Source organism: Gracilinanus agilis, chromosome 6 (assembly GCF_016433145.1).
Source record: "Gracilinanus agilis isolate LMUSP501 chromosome 6, AgileGrace, whole genome shotgun sequence".
Classification (NCBI taxonomy): Eukaryota; Metazoa; Chordata; class Mammalia; order Didelphimorphia; family Didelphidae; genus Gracilinanus; species Gracilinanus agilis.
In genome coordinates this window covers 56980073-56996930 of record NC_058135.1, presented here as the reverse complement: position 1 = coordinate 56996930, position 16858 = coordinate 56980073, and the positions used below count along the sequence as shown (strand labels likewise).

General features: G+C 40.5%; 1 protein-coding gene across 2 annotated transcripts in view; it reads right to left on the bottom strand.

The window, feature by feature from the left end:
- SGMS2 (sphingomyelin synthase 2) overlaps nucleotides 1-15397 on the bottom strand; it is a 59710-nt gene extending 44313 nt beyond the window's left edge. Inside the window, exon 1 of one of the 2 annotated variants that reach the window (XM_044680613.1) lies at nucleotides 15339-15397. The gene's annotated coding sequence lies outside the window, so the exon portion shown is untranslated. Of the gene's footprint in view, nucleotides 1-1514; nucleotides 2057-15338 lie in introns of those variants that run through there. The other variant, XM_044680614.1, reaches the window with a different exon arrangement.
- Between the last annotated feature and the right edge of the window lie 1461 nt (nucleotides 15398-16858).

Sequence of the window (16858 nt, the reverse complement as noted above, 5' to 3'; positions counted from 1 at the left end):
AATGTTAGTTATATTAATTTTTTTTAGATAGAACTACAATGAAACCCAGCCAGATTATTTTATCCTTGGGGCAAAGGGCAAACTTCCATGAGAGATTTTTAAAATTACTACATTATCAAGAAACCTCTATTTGCAGACTACCTAGCAAAAGTGCTTTTTTCCTCTTTTCTTTTTAAAAAAATAACCCTTACTTTTTGTCTTAGTAACAACTCTAAGACAAAAGGGCAAGGGCTAGGCAGACAGGGTTAAGTGACTTGCCCAGAGTCACATAGCTAGAAGTGTCTGAGGTCAGATTTGAACCAGGTAAATCCCGACTCCATGCCTGGGGCTCTATCCACCTTGCCACCCCCAAAAGATCTATTTTTTAGGACTGGCAAGGGTCTACTTCAAAGGTTAAAATGAAGAATAAGTCCATCCAGTTTTCCTTAGGAGAAGAAGAAATTTCTTTGAAGTCATGGCCAGAAATTGGCCAGATCAGGAACAGATCAATTCTTTATATTTTCAGCCTCACAGTTATTTTGAGAAAGCTTCTGTTTGGGAAAGGAATATGCCCAAATACCTTCAATTCCAGGGTTATCAGGCAAGGTTAATTCTGCCGCTACACTATAATATTTCCCTTTGCTTTAACCAAAACAAATAAATAAATAAATTCTTGCTGCAAATGTTTTCAGAAGCCTGGCAGAATCCCAAATATTCCATGCCTTCTGAAATACCTCTTTGGGCTCCCTTGGCCTTGCTGTTTTGCTTCTGAACTGGGTCTCCCTCCCAGGTACTAAGTGTGAACCAATCCCTGGGGGCCTCTGAGTTTCCAAGGTACTATTAGCCCAAGTTATTATTGAGCACATTCTCACTGAAGGTGAGATCTCACTTGCAACCAGGGTTCACAAGGCTCAAAATGACGCAAGCAGGGCACCGTGTCATTCTGGACACTATGTCTCCCACAGCAGCCCAAGAACTCTCAAGAACTCCACGGGGCTGTGTCAACACTTTACTGCAGCTTGCAAGCCACTGAAATTTCTAAATTCCTCCTTCTGGAACATCTGGCTTGTTCAAAGGAGGTAAGTAAAGTGAAGGCCCACTAGGTGGCTCAGTGGATAGAATGCCAGGCCTAGAGTCAAGAAGACTTGAATCCAATATGGCCCCAGGCAATCATCAGCTGGGTGGCCCTGAGCAAAATCACTCAACTTTTCTTTGCCTTAACTTACTAGGGAAGGAAATGGCAAACAACTCCAGTATCTTTGCCAAAAAAACTGAAGGCACGGGTGGTCCACAGAGTCACAAAGACAGACTCAACTTAAGAACAAATCCTCAAGGGGGCTCAGTGGATGAAGAGCCAAGTCTGGGTTCAGATCTGGTCTCAGACCCTTCCTAGCTATGTCATTTCACCTCAATTGCTTAGCTCTTTTGTCTTGCAACAGATACCTGATATTTAAGAGTCTAAAACAAGAAACCTTCCAAGTACCATAAAAATTTCATTTATTAGTATTGTCTCTATAATTTTTCCAAAAGATTACCTGCAGTAATTCAGTGATTAGATCTGGTTTTTCAATACTGTGGACCTATTCTGTAGGCACCTGAGGACTCGGATGCTTTTTTGAAGGCAGTTTGGTGCTGCTTCATCTCCTCACTTATGATTTTCCACGCCCCAGTTGCCATTTTTGTTCTGTCCTTCAGGAGAGTTGGTGAATACTGTCTTTTCCTTGTTGACCGCTATCATCAGTCTGACCATCCCAACAGCAGCTCTAGCTCTTCCTCTTCCTCTTCCCTTCATAGGTTGGTTGGTTTTTTGGGGAAAAAAAAATTGGTTTTGGTTACCCGTGGCAGAATTTAGTCAGATTTCACAATCCTGATTCTTTTAAAGGGACATGATGTACCTTTGGATTCTTCTTCAGGCATCAACGTGAGCTCCTTGAGAGCAGGGTCGAAGTGTTTTTTGTTTTTGATTTTTTGCCTGTTTCTCCAGCACTGAGGACAATGCCAGGACATACAGTAGATATTTAATAACTGCTTGACTAAGGTCTTTTTTTTTTTTAATACTCTTACCTTCTGTCTTAGAATCAATACTATGTATTGGTTCCAAGAAAGAAGAGTGGAAAGGGCTTAGCAATTGGGATTGTGACTTATCTAGGGTCACACAGTCAGGAAGTATCTTGAGACCATATTTGAACCCAGGACTTCCCATCTCTAAGCCTGGCTCTTTATTCACTGAGCCATCTAGCTGCCCTTAATTCATCCCTCTTTTTATCTAATATGTTCCTTTTGAATTATATGCTTCCAAACCAACTCCTGAACCATATTCCTGCAAGTCTCGGTTGTGAGGAAGAATTTATTTCATTAAGCTCTCTCAGTTCCTCTTGTCTTTTTTTTTTAACTCATAATCTGCACACCTATTCTTCTTTGAGCTTGCATCCTCCATAAATTACTGGTCATCTCACCAAATATTCCCACTAGTCTTTGTGCTGAGTTGGTAAAAAAAATAAAGGTAGCTTTCTCCCTCACTCTCCATTTTCTGTTTAAAACTTTCTTCATCAGATTCAAATGTCTCTAGGCAAAATACTGGTTGATTTGCCCTTGTCAGCATCATATCCAACTTGAAAATTCTTTTTTTTTTTTTAATTTAAATTTTTAAATTTTTATTTTTTTTAAACCCTTAACTTCTGTGTATTGGCTCTTAGGTGGAAGAGTGGTAAGGGTGGGCAATGGGGGGGGGTCAAGTGACTTGTCCAGGGTCACACAGCTGGGAAGTGTCTGAGGCCGGATTTGAACCTAGGACCTCCCGTCTCTAGGCCTGACTCTCAATCCACTGAGCTACCCAGCTACCCCCCAACTTGAAAATTCTTTCTCAAGTCTTGGTCCAGAAATCCAAATCCCAACATAATCGTATTTACCAGTTGTTCACTTCCTGAATTCATCTTTCCATTCTGACCTTATCAACTCTACCTTCTTTGGACAACAGAGATGAAGTTATCATCATTGTAGCCTCTATGGTAGGGTCTCTTTCTTAATCATGGACAAATCCTATGGCCCCCTATTCAGAAGAATGATTATGTCTACATTAAGAAGGGAAGGAAATGCTCAATTTTTGGTGAAAGATGTCATTTCCCACAAAAGGTTCTTAGATCTCCCCACTGAAATAGAGGTCTCTGGTCTCCAGATTAAGAATCTCTGCTCTTCCTGGACTTCCTAGTGGCCAGAATGCACTCTCTCCCTTCCACTCTGTCTCGTCTGTCTCCCCCCCCCCCACCCCCCCTTCCCTCTCTCTCTGTCTGTCTCTCTCCCTTCTAGCAGGGTCTTTTGTCTCCATATGAATCACCTGAAGTGGGGAGCAGTTGTAAGGACTGATCAATCTAAGAAATTCTCCATGTCCTTGAGAAGGCAACTGAACTCTTCTTTTTTTTTGGTTCATGTGAGGTTGCTCTATGGCCAGCCACTTGAGCCCGTGGGCAGGCAGCCCCCACCAATCATGACTCATCCCTCCTTTTTCTGATCAGAACTGGACAGCCTTTCCTGGAAGCACCTGTGAAACCTCTCATCGTTCCTGGGGGCATTCTCTTATTACAAACCAAACTATGCTCAAGTACACCCAAAGTAAACACATGAGCTTTATGTAAAGTTATCTAAAGATTCTGTAAACATTTTCAGGTACACATGATACCTGCTTTTGTAAAACACTACCCCCATGGTGTACTGCAAGCAAGTCAGAGAACTATTGGTTTTGTAACGAATATGCCCAACTTCAAAAAGTAGTGGGTGAGTCATTTCTGCGGGGGAATCACTTTTGATACAAATCTAAAGTTTTAACTTTATCCTCCAGAGGCTGTCATTAATGTTGATTGAATAGTAACAGTAATATCTTTTTTAAAAAAAAGTTCTTACCTTCCATCTTAGAATCAACATTGTGTATTGGTTCCTGTGTATTGGTTCCAAGGCAGAAGAGCAGTAAGGGCTAGACAATAAGAGTTAAGTGACTTGCCCAGGGTCACATGGATTTGAACCAGGACCTCCCATCTCCTGGCCTGGCTTTCAATCCACTGAGTCACCTAGCTGCCCTGACAATAATGTTTTTAAAATGAATCAAATATTTATCTAGTACTTAGCACATTTTCCAACAGTCTGATTTCCTAGTTCAACAAACTAAAATTTGACTAATGCATTAAATACCTATTATATGTAACACACCAGGATTAGATTAGTGTGATAAGATCTGATCTGTGCCCACTCTGCAGAAGAGAGGACAAAGCCATTGTAAGTTTGGGGAAGGAAGTCAGTTTGCAATGACTGATTCTTGAAACCATCCTGGTTGAGCCATGGGAGAGAAATAACATCTCTTCTTCCTGTTCTTCCCTAAAGGTGCTATACTTGATAAATGGCTATTTTATTTAAATTTTAAGTTACAAATTCTCTTTTTCTTTCTTTAAATTGTTTTAATTAAGATACAAAGGAAAAGAGAAGCATCTCCCAAGACTCTCATTTCCCATTTAATAACAGTCTATATCAAAGTTATAAAATGATTTCCATTCCAACATTGGTCTACCTAACCCTCTACTCCCTGGATTCTTGCCCTTGATCCAATGGCATCTGTAAAGATCATGTTACTTTGCACTACTCCGGTCCTCTGGGGACTTACAAGAATGATATTTCCTGGAGATCCTTAAAAGGTAGACATTTCATTGCAGTGATGTGCTCTGAGGAGCTGAATCACCGCTGTTGCTTGGTAACTCCTTTGTGTTTGGCAGGAGATGCTTGAACAGAAACACAGGTACATTCAGTCACATAGCAGATTGTTTACTCAGCGCTGTCTCCTCCCATCCATTAAGAGCTGGGAGTTAAATTCTCAGTCTTAGCACAGTTCTTTCCCCTTGAAGCCAGAGGAGAGAAAGCTACAAACATCCCACTGTGCATAAAACACACAAATGCAATCTTAACTGGAATCTCTCTAGGTAGTTAGAAAATGTCATTACACTGATTTCAGGCAAAAAAAAGAAGGCTCGATCTCGGTTGTAGATCAAGTGTTCAGATTATAAATGGTCATGGAAACTGTCTGCCAGGGCCAGGAGAATTATTCCACTCATTAATTTTGCCACCAATGAACATATTTTACAGCAGTCCTGAGTCATTAATATCTGACGTCATCATCAGGAGAGAGTTTTTTCAGGCAACCAGAGGGTCTGACTCATTCGGCTGGCCCCGCTCCAAGCCATTAAAGCTGCAACAGTTTGTGAAAAAGCCTGCTTGTCTTTTTTGGAAAACTCAGAAGCTTCCCCATCATCCAAGTAATTCCAGAATCTGAGAAGCACTCCACCTCTTAAATTGGGGTCTTGCAGGTTTTGGGTTATTGTTATTTGTCATTGCGATTGTGTGTTGACCATATATAGCCATTCACCCACACAATATATATGTATATATACATATATAATAGAACACATATAATACACATATGATTGATATATTATATAAATACACAAACACATGTGCATAAGATGCCTTGCTGTTGTTCAGTCCTTTCAGTGTCATATCTGACTCTTCGTGGTTCCATTTGGGGTTTTCTCAGCAGAGATCGTGGAATGGTTTGCCTTTTCCTTTTGCCAGCTCATTTTACAGATGGGGAAACTAAGGCAATCAGGCTTAAGCAAACTGCCCAAGGTCACATAAGATAGTGTCTGAGGCCAGATTTGGACCCAGATCTTCCTGAGGGCTAGCACTCTATCTACTGCACCGCCTATACTATCTACTTAAGATCACCATGACGAAAATTGAGAACCAGAATATGAGAAGTCATGCCCTCCAACTTCCTCATTTGGATGGAAGAGGAAACTGTGAAGCAATGAAAATAAGAGACGTGGTCACCTAGCTGCCCCCCCAATGTTTGGGAGGTAGCACTTAAATGCTTGTTGAATTAATTGAACACCAATATCAAAGCCAGGAGGACTCGCCCATCATATTGGGTTACTCTATATCACCATCTGATCCCGGTTTCAACACATATTTCTTTTCCTAGTGGACTTGTGATTCCAGTGCTATAGGGAGTTCCCAATGAGGAAAAGCTGCCAATGCAGATCAGTACCTTTGAGGCATGTGAAAGTTGCCTGAGAACATTAAGGTGAAATGCCATGTCCAGAATCACCCAACCAATGTGTGTTGGAGGCTAGACCTGACTCCAGTTCTTCTAGCCCCTGAGGCTAGCTTTTTTTGTCCACCATGCTAGACTGCCTCTTTTCCAAATTTAATTTTGTGATAGGATGGAAAAGGCAGCTAGGTGGCACTGTGGATAGCGTGGCGGGCTTGAAGTCAGGAAGACTCATCTTTCTGAGTTCAAATCTAACCTCAGACACTTAACCCTGACTGCCTCAGTTCCTCACCTGCAAAATGAGCTGGGAGAAGGAAACGGCAAACCATTCCAGTGTCTCTGCCAAGAAAATCCCAAATGAGGCCATGGAGAATCAGACACTATTGAAAGGGACTGAACAACAACAAAAATGGGAATAATAATATCACCTACCTCCTAGGGTTGTGGTGAGGATGAGATGGGATAATACCAAGTGTTTTGCAAAGTGCTTTTTGCAAGAGTGTTATGTAAATGCTAAACAACAACAGAATATGATGGAAGTGAAGAAAAACATATTCCATGTGATTTCTTAGAATACTCTAGATGCCAACAGAGTCTAAAGCCAGCTACTCAGATCATCAATTTCGAGTTTAAAGACCCCACCTTTCCACTAGCTATAAAATTTCCTATAATGGTAATCTTTATTTAATATTTAAGAATTTCTGTCCATAAAATACATAAAAATGGAGGGAAATGATTAAGAACTTTGGAGAAATTGTGTGATTCACAGTCAAAAGCTTTACAGATTTCTCACTCAACCACAAGCATTATATTCTAGACTAAAAAAAAAAAAATCTTTACCTTCTCTCTTAGAATCAATACTAAGGGTTGATTTCAAGGCAGAAGAGGTAAGGGCTGGGCTATGGAGGTGAAGTGCCTTGCCCAAGGTCACATAGCTAGAAGTGTCTGAGGTCACATTTGAATCCAGGACCTCTTGACTACAGACCTGGCACTCTATCCACTGTGCTACCGTGCTGCCCTTCCATTCTTTTTTTTTTTTTAAACCCTTACCTTGCACCTTAGAATCAATACTGGGTATTGGTTCCAAGGCAGAAGAGTGGTAAGGGCTAGGCAATGGGGGTCAAGTGACTTGTCCAGGGTCACACAGCTAGGAAGTGTCTAAGTCCAAATTTGAACTCAGGACCTCCCATCTCTGGATCTGGCTTTCAATCCACTGAGTCATCCAGCTGCTCCCTACCTTTCCATTCTAGATTAAAACATGAAAGACATTCCAAAATTCAAGTCCAAAAGGTAAGAAACATCAGCTATGAATGATTGGTTTTTTTATTTAGCATTTATAGACTGAAGGATGCTCAACAAATTTTTTTTCCTACAACTATATCCTAACATATTGCAATAGTACAAGAGTACAGATGGGCTGTGTGTAATGATGTAAGGGAGAATTAAGAACACTGATCGATGCAGTTTCCAGAGTCAGACATGACCTGAACAACAAAATTCTACAGCAAACTACATGTTGAAGGTCACACAAGAATTTTAGAGCAGGGCCTGACTGTTCTGCTTGGTTTATTCTTTTTTGATTGTTTTCCCAGAACTTAGGTCAGTGCACAGCACAGAGTAGATACTTAAATAACTGTTTGAATAACTTCTTTTTTAACCTTTACCTTCTGCCTTAGAACCAATACTGTGATAAGGGTTTAGCAATGAGGGTTAAGTGAGTTGCCTAGGGTCATATAGGTAGGAAGTATCTGAGGCCAGATTTGAACCCAGGATCTCCCATCTCTATAGATCTGGCTTTCACTGAGCCATCTAGCTGCCCCCCCACCCCCCCAGTTCTTCAAAGTTTGGAGAAGATCTCATGTTTTTTGTCTGTCATAAAGAAAAAAGGCAATAGTAGAGCAACCGCCTTACAGGCTCTTCTGCAACAAAGTACTTCCCCTGTATGTGTCAAACTCACACAGAACAGAGAGATAGAAGAGGTCATTGTAGTTAATTATTTATTTTCAGTGAGTAATAAATCAGAGAGCCATGAAAAGATGTCCAAGTAGAAGAGGGCATCCCTACCTATGGAGGGTAAGGAATTATGAAACAGATTATAAAGAACATCATTAGGTAAAAAAATGTCTGATTGGGAAAAAAAAAAGATGGGCAAGTCATATGGAATGTAGAAGGACAACCCATGGAACTCCACTACTATCCAAATCATTTCTAGAGAACAGCCCTCAGCACCATGGAGAGAACCTCGTGATAGGTCCATCTACCTGTGGTAGGTCCCTGACAAGATTCACATGGCCTGGGTTGGCTTGGATGACTGAGAGATGATGCATCTTTGGGCAGAGTACTCACACTGATGAAGTCAGTGGATTAAAAACCCACAGAAGTGACATCTGTGTGCATCGCAGGTCCCTGCAAGCTTCCCAAGGGTGAGTGAAGACCATGCCTCATCCAAGTCATCTCCCTCAACATCTTCCACAGTGTCTTGTCCATAAATGCTTCTTAAGTTGATGGCCTCTTTTGGAGGATGTATTGAAGAGAATACTTGCTATGTCTCAATGACTCATAATCTGTCAGTTAACTAGTCTTATGAAGTTCCTACTATGTGCCAGGCATTGTGCTAAGCATCAAAAAATGCAAAGAAAAGCAGAAAAAAAAATCCATTGCTACTCTCCAGGTGCCCACGGTCTAATGGAAGAGACAACATGCAAACAACTATCTATGTACAAAAAAGATCTAGATAGGATAAATTGGGGAAAATATCAGAAGAAAAGCACTAAGATGAAAAAGAACCATACCATGTTGGTGGTATATGACCATGCCATCATACCATGTTGATATCCTGATTTATAACACAAACTTCTAGCACATATAGTCTTTTTTAAAACCTCATCACTCAATCCTAAGTATCGGTTCCAAGGCAGAAATAAGAGTGGTAAGGGCTAGGCAACACGAGTTAAGTGACTTACCCAGGGTCACCGGGCTAGGAAGGGTATGATGTCATATTTGAACAGCACATGTTCTTAAAAATTTATGGGGCAGCTGGGTAGCTCAGTAGATTGAGAATCAGGCCTAGAAACTGGAGGTCCTAGGTTCAAATCCGGCCTCAGACACTTCCCAGCTGTGTGACCCTGGGCAAGTCACTTAACCCCCATTGCCCACCCTTACCACTCTTCCACCTAGGAGCCATACACAGAAGTTAAGGGCTCAAAAATAAATAAATAAACAAATAAACAAATAAATGAATGAATGAATGAATGAATGAATGAATAAATAAAAGATTTATGGCTTTCTTCACAATCTTTTATTTCATTAAAGAGGGAAAAAATCCCAAGATATCTTTGGAGGAGTGAAGAAAATTGAGCAGATAATCTGAACCAACTTCCAGATAAGAATTCCTTCAGGTCTTGTCTCCCTCACTCTGAAGATTTACAATCAGCCTATCTAGGGACAATCAAGCCCTGGGAAAGACCTGGTTTCTGCCACCCAAATTTATATGAGATTAATTTGATTCAGAAAGTCAATTTAATAATTTACAGTGGGAATCTCTCTTTCCCAAGAGGGACCCCCACTAGAATGCCAAACCCAAGAGAAGGCCTTAATGCTGGCTGAGTTGAATTGATCAGTATGTGGCATCATCCAATAAAATCACTGAGGTGAAAGCACTTAACTCTACAAACTGAAGCAGATAATGCTTGGCAAACATATGGAATGAAAATGATGAAGGAAGGTCATGGTCAAGCTTCCCTGGTGCTGCTGTCGGCTGGGCTAGACTTCCTCCCCCTCCAGTCTGAGATTCTGATCCACCCTCTTCCCCTTCGGTGTCCTAAGCTGCTGCTTCTTTTTTAAAACAATTCTTACATTCAACACTTCTTTTAAGCTCTCCCTAATTATTGTGGGGGAAAAAAACGTAGGGATAAATGCTGCTCCCTCTTATGTCACTTGATAAATAGCTTCAATTCTCTTTGGAGGCAGGGTGTTTCCAGTTACTATCATCCTTGCCAAAGACATTCTATTGGATAAAAGAGTGCTCATTCTTCAATATTGGTCCTTCCCCCCCACCCCCTCAAAGGAGACTGCCATTGCTGAATTGAATTACTGCCAAAGTGCTGAATGCAAAGAAACAGGGAGCTTGGCTATGGGGTCAATATTTTAAAATTTAAAGAACAGAGCCCAGTTCCCAGGAAATGCATAGCAACTAGGAATATAGAAATTCATAGCAACTAACCCAGGATTCCAATGAATGAAACGGTTAGTGCTGACCTGCTTAAATAACAATTGTAATTCTCTCCAAAAGTGGCATCCATTATCACAATATTATAGCTGAGGGCAGCTAGGTGGCTCAGTAGATAGAGATCCAGGCCCAGAAATGGGAGTTCCTAGGTTCAAATCTGGCCTCAGACACTTTCTTAGCTGTGTGACCCTGGGCAAGTCACCTAACCCCAATTGCCTAGTCTTTTTTGCTCTTCTGCCTTGGAACCAATACACAGTATTGATTCTAAGATGGAAGAGTTAAAAAAAAAAAAACTACCACCAACATCATAGTTAGCAATATAATTATTTCCACCATCTTTTTCCCAACATGGTCTGCCTGGTGCTAACTGCTATGACTCTTACAACTTCACTGCTCTTGGCATCTGGTACCAAAAAACAAACACCAGTCAGCAGCCCAACCCTTGACAATTGTGTAAAAAGAATTTTGTACTGTTGGACTTCATCTCCCAGAATCCCTTTCCCTTTATCCCCATATTACATGCTTACGTTGTATCAATAAAGGTGTGTGTAACTCCGTTCGCACGCGTGCTCTCTCTTGTTCTCTCTCTCTCTCTCTCTCTCTCTCTCTCTCTCTCTCTCTCTCTCTCTCTTTCCCTCCCTCCCTCCCTCCCTCCCTCCCTCCTCCCTACTGCATGGGCTGGGTAAGATTCTCTTTACTGAAGGTTTTTTTCCTTCCTCTACTTCAGGTGATTATTAATAAATCTTATAAAAATATAATACTTGGAGTATTGGATATTAATTTTTAATCTTACACAATGAAGTCTGGCCAAAGACAAGTCTACTACTTCTGAACTCCAGTGGTGACCAGATGGCTCTTCTGTATTATTTCCTGCCTCCAATTTGACCCCTGGAAAGTCAGGCAAAACCAAGGACACCAGAATTCCACCCATTGAATTTGTTTAAGTCAGAGACACTCTCAAAGGGTACACTTCTGACTAACCATGGAAAACAATCCCTGCCATCCCACTAGCACCATTGCTAACACATGCCCTAAAGCCACAGAGGCAGAGTCCTATAATGTGACCAACCAGGTCTGTACACTGTAGATTCTTATAAATGTTTAGTTGAAATATGCTGTCAACTTCTTTCAAATATACTCCCATTTCATATCTTCCAGGACTTATGGATTTGCCCTTTTGTTGAAGAGCCCTCACACAGCATCTTTCATGATTTTTTTCATGTTTTAAAAAAAAAATCCTTACTTTTTGCTTTAGTAACAACTCTTAAGATAGAAGGGCAAATGTTAGGCAAATGGGTTTAGTTGACTTGCCCAGGATCACACAGCTAGGAAGTGTCTGAAGCTAGATCTGAACCCAGGTGCTCTGGACTCCAGACCTGGTATTCCAACCACTGAGCTATCAAGTTTCCCCTCATTGTGTGTATGTATGTGTTTTGTTGTTGCTATTGTTTTTTAAAGCCTTACCTTCCATCTCAGAATCAATACCGTGTATTAGTTCCAAGGCAGAGGAATATTAAAGGCTAGGCAATGGTAGGTGAGTTGCCTAGGGTCACACAGCTAGGAAGTGTCTGAGGCCAGAGGTGAACCCAGGAACTCCAGTTTCTAGGCCTAGCTTTGAATCAATCCATTGAGCCACCTAGGCTGCCCCTCTTTGTGTGTGTATGTGTCTTTTAAATATACTACTTACTAATTCTCCATGATTTAAACCTTATTTAAAGGAAATGTGAGAAACATTTCAATTAACAAAGAAAATTGTTTTATAAACACTTGCTCAATCCTTTTTAAAGGCCTTTAGTCTGTTTGTAAAAGAGCCAGGATAATTTCTGCATCTAGCTCATAAACATTGAATTAGATATGTCTTGAGATTCTGTTACTCTAAATTTCTGGACATTTGGAGAAATCACTCTTAATCTAAAGATAGGAATTAGAGAAATTAAAATGGTGGAAGCCATCCATCCATCTATTTATCTGTCTGTCTGTCTATCCATCTATCTATTCATCCATCCATCCATCCATCCATCCATCCATCCATTTTGCCTATGTGTCTATCTTTCTATCTATCTGCCCATCCATCCATCTGAAAAGTTATAGCAATAACCACAGAGACTCGGTCTGTATCAAATACTGTGGCTAAAATTGCTTTGTGCAGAGTGGTTTTCTTGCTCCCTCCATTGTGGCTAATTTTCAATATCTGTGTTCCGAAACTAGTTCCTGAGATCATAGAGGACATTTCTTGAAACGGAAGACAGACTAAAAATAATAGCTGCTGTCATTTACGCAAGGTGTCCCAAAGATGTTAGTGCAACTTTATTTAATAGCTTAAAACTTTATTTAATAGCTTCAGGGACTCTATTATTCCAAAATACTTTCTTTCCATCACCTCATTTGATATTCATAACAACCTCCTGATACTATTCCTATTTGAAAGATAAGGTCATTGAGGTTTAGAGGAAATATTGTTATTTGCATTTTAAAGATAAGAAAATGACTCTCAAAAAGTTTAAAGGACTTGCCCAAAGTCACAGGAAATGACTTGACCAAAGGGCTCAAACATAGAGGTTTAAACTCCACATCTAGTCCTCTTTCTAATAAAGCCTAATTAATTTCAAACCAAAAGGATGATGATTTTATTAATAATAATAGCAGCGAGGTGGCTCTAGTGAGCTAGGCCTACAGACAGGAGGTGTTGGGTTCAAATTTGGTCTCAGAAACATCTTAGTTGTATGACCCTGGGCAAGTCACTGAACTCCCATGGCCTCATCCTTCCCACTGTTCTGTCTTGGAACCAATACACAGTATTAATTCTAAGACAAAAGGTAAAGGTATTAACAAATAATAATAGACATCATATTAAAATACTATGTCAAGGTGATCTATTAAATCTTTCTGTAAGATGTGAACTTTCAAAAAAAAGATTAGAATACTGGGAGGAAAGGGTATTCACTAGTCAGAGAGGTCAGTCATTTAGATTCAGATTCCTTCCGTAATCAGGAACCACTGCTATCTCGGTGAACACATAAAAGTTCACAATGAAGCATATTTATAGCACAAACAGCCCTTTTACCTTTACCTTCAAGGTCATAATGCAAAAAATCAGTTGGCAATGCTAATGGATTCTCAAATGACCCTCACCTATATCCCCTTTTCTAGCTAAGTACAGCTGAAAACTGAATTGGGAAAATGGTACACCTGAAGGGTAATCACGGCTGCTTCTGCCCCTACAGCCAACCCATTAGCTTGCTATTTCTTGCATGGCCCTCTGTGATGGCAGACATCCCCTCTGCTAGGCCAGGGAAGGAAGAAGAGGAGGATTTTACTTGCCCAAAAGTTTCTAACCCTTTTCTTTCTTCCTTGGAGGCTAAAATTATTCTGCCACGGGAGCTTTGCAGGCAAAACCTTCCTCCCTGTCAATGAGGGGCCTCTGCTTTGTGAAGCCCATCCTCTCCACCTCCCACCTCTTTTTAAGCCTTTTCTCCCCCTTTATCACAGGGGCTGACTTTGCCAAGAGAAAGCGAAATGGCTCAGTTAAAGTATGTGGAAATTCTTGCCAGCGTGGGCAGACAGTCTTAAGTGCCCCTCTCTTCAGAAAAATCAGTTGCTAAGAGTCATTGTTGAAATTAAAATTACAACCTACCTGACTTGGAAGTTGGCTATTAGAACAATTCAATGGAGAACTAAACAAGATGGCTAATTTGTAATTATTATTAACAAGTACTCATTGAATATACTCTTTGGTGCCCATTAAGCCTCTAGGTTTTAAGTCTTCCCCAGCCACCCCGAATGAACACTAGTTAGGCTAATGAACAGCTGTTACAAAGTTCAAGGGAACCAGCATGGGGAGAAAGCATCAAAGGCAATTTGGATTGCTTGAAAAAGCATCCCTCACCATTTTGGTTTCTATTTTTAAAAGATTTCAGTCAACTTCATCAACACCTGTGGGGAAAATATGTTCCCATTCAAATGGCAAAGTACTTCTCTGGAGACGTAAGGAAGTTACCAAAAAGAGAGAACACCTCCAAAAACAAAAGCAGAGGAACACAGGCTGGAGATGCTGAGGAAACCAGCTCAGACTGGGCTAGTTCTACCACCTAGTTGTACAAAGTCAAGTGGTCCCCCCAACCTCCACCCTCACCAAGGGGGGGAAATACATTGGCCCTGGGGTCCCGAGGCACTCAAACAAGCACACAATTTCTTTTTTTTTTTTTAAACCCTTCCCTCCCATCTTAGAATCAATACTGTGCATTTGTTCTGAGGCAGAAGAGCAATAAGGGCTAGACAATGGGGATTAAGTGACTGGACCAGGGTCCCACAGCTAGGAAGTGTCTGAGTCCATATTTGGATCCAAGACCTCTTATTTGTAAGTCTAGCTCTCATTCCACTGAGTCACCTAGCTGCCCTCCTCCTCCTCCTCCAACACATTTTCTTAGCATAATACAATGCTTTGAAAATGATGAGATCTGGGGTGAATGGGGGTCAATGTTTGCACATTCATCTTTAAATGTTTTCAGACATATTTTCCCTAAAGTCTCACTGAGTCAGTGAATATGAATATTCTCTTCTGGCAGTAACCCAAACAAGGCTAGGAAATGTGTGCAATGAGCTGGTTAGTTTTTCTGCAGTTACTAAGACAACAAGTAGAGTAAAAAACCCATTTATACATGCCCAGAACACTGATGCTCCTATCTCCTTTGAGAAACCTGAAACTGTTCTGAAAACCATCAAAAACTCAGAGACAGTGTGTGAGAGACAAATATGGGGGTGGAGATGGGGAAGGAGATAGAGAGAAAGAGTGAAAGAGACATAGGGAGGGGAGAAAGAGAGAAAGAAAGGGAGGAAGATGAGAGAGAGAGAGAGAGAGAGAGAGAGAGAGAGAGAGAGAGAGATTTGCTTACAAAAAAATATTCTTAATCAAAGTCATGTGGTATGCAGGGAGTAAGGGAGAAATTTTTATTTAGGTTAGTGGAAAGCTTTCCCGTCTTCTCCCTATGCTAAGCAAAAGTACAAATTTTTTGGCACCAGAACATATAGAAGCACTAAACTTACTGTTTACAGAAGTTGACAAAGGCAGAGAGCCAAGAGATCCCAAGTGAAGGTTTTACAGCAATCAGTGCACCAGGGTTTGGCAGGAAACTTGGAGGAGAGTGAAGTAGGGCTGGAGAATTATGGCTCTAGAAAGAAGAAAAATATTGCTTATCAGTAATATGTTTTCTTTCTACCAAAAAAAGTAGTTAACCCTCCAGTTCCACCCCAGTGAATAGGCCAAGGGGGGCGGGGAAATAACCCAATATTAAGGAGTGCTATGATTCTATACTAAGGGGATAACATTGTTCTTGCAGCCATGTTCTCGGGTCTATAATCTGTTAAGACTACTAAAGGGGATCAGAATTAAGTTAAGTTTGACATGTGCTTAAGTGCATGCCATCTTGACATGAAATGAATGGCAGGCAATAAGAGTTTTCAAATGCACACAACTGAATAAATTTTGCATGAGGGAATAAATGAGTGTACTGAGTAAGGCCACACAAATAGAAAAGAACCATATATTACAAAACAAAGAAAGCACTCAAGAATAAAACAATCTGATATTTTAAAAAAATGAATTGCTGAATCATTTTCTCTCAAGTAATATTTGTCATCTATGTATGAAATTTAGTTGATATATAAGAAGAATTCTAGGTGTGCCCATACAAACTCCTGCATATTGGCTACCATTTTGTTTTAGGATTCAAGTCAAAAATTCAATTCAGTTTAACATAAAATTAACTACCTCCTATAGCCAAAGGACTATTTTAGATGCTGGTGAAATACGAATCACACATAGTTCCTGCCTTCATACTTTGACACACTTTAAAAAGGAGCAAATAGACACAAAGGGAAGGTAGGTGGTACAGAGGATAGAGTGCCAAGCCTGCAGTCATCTTTCTGAATTCAAATCTGGCCACAGACACTTTCTAGCTGTGTGATCCAGGGCAAGTCACTTAATCCTGTTAGCCTCAGTTTCCTCATCCATAAATGAGCCAGGGAAGGAAATGAAAAATCACTTCAGTATCTTTGTCAAGAAAACTCCAAATGGGGTCATGAAGAGTCAGACATGACTGAACCAAATGAACAACAACAAATACATACAAATTAGTCCAGTATGAGATAGATATATATGAGAGATGAATAAAGGCAACTGCCTAAATCACAGAATGAACTTAAGTTGGAGCATATATTTAGAGATGGAAAGGACCTCAGGTGTTATAGAGTCCAACCCCTCCAATTTACTGATGAAGGAAACTGCAGGTGAGAGGTTAAATGACTTGCCTGGAGTTATATATAGAACTAGGATTTGAACTCAAGTCTTCCAACTCCAAATATAGTACTCTAGTCAACAACAACAAAATCTTTTCCAAATCTAATTCAAATCTATTGAAAACTGGTATTTTTCCCCCTTTGGGAAACCCATGATTTCACTGGTCTAAGAATTTTACAGTGAACAAACACTCCTATGCTCTACCACTTCTAGTCTCAGAGATTTGGTGTGAGGGTGAGGAGGCAGAGGGAAAAAGAATGTCCACACA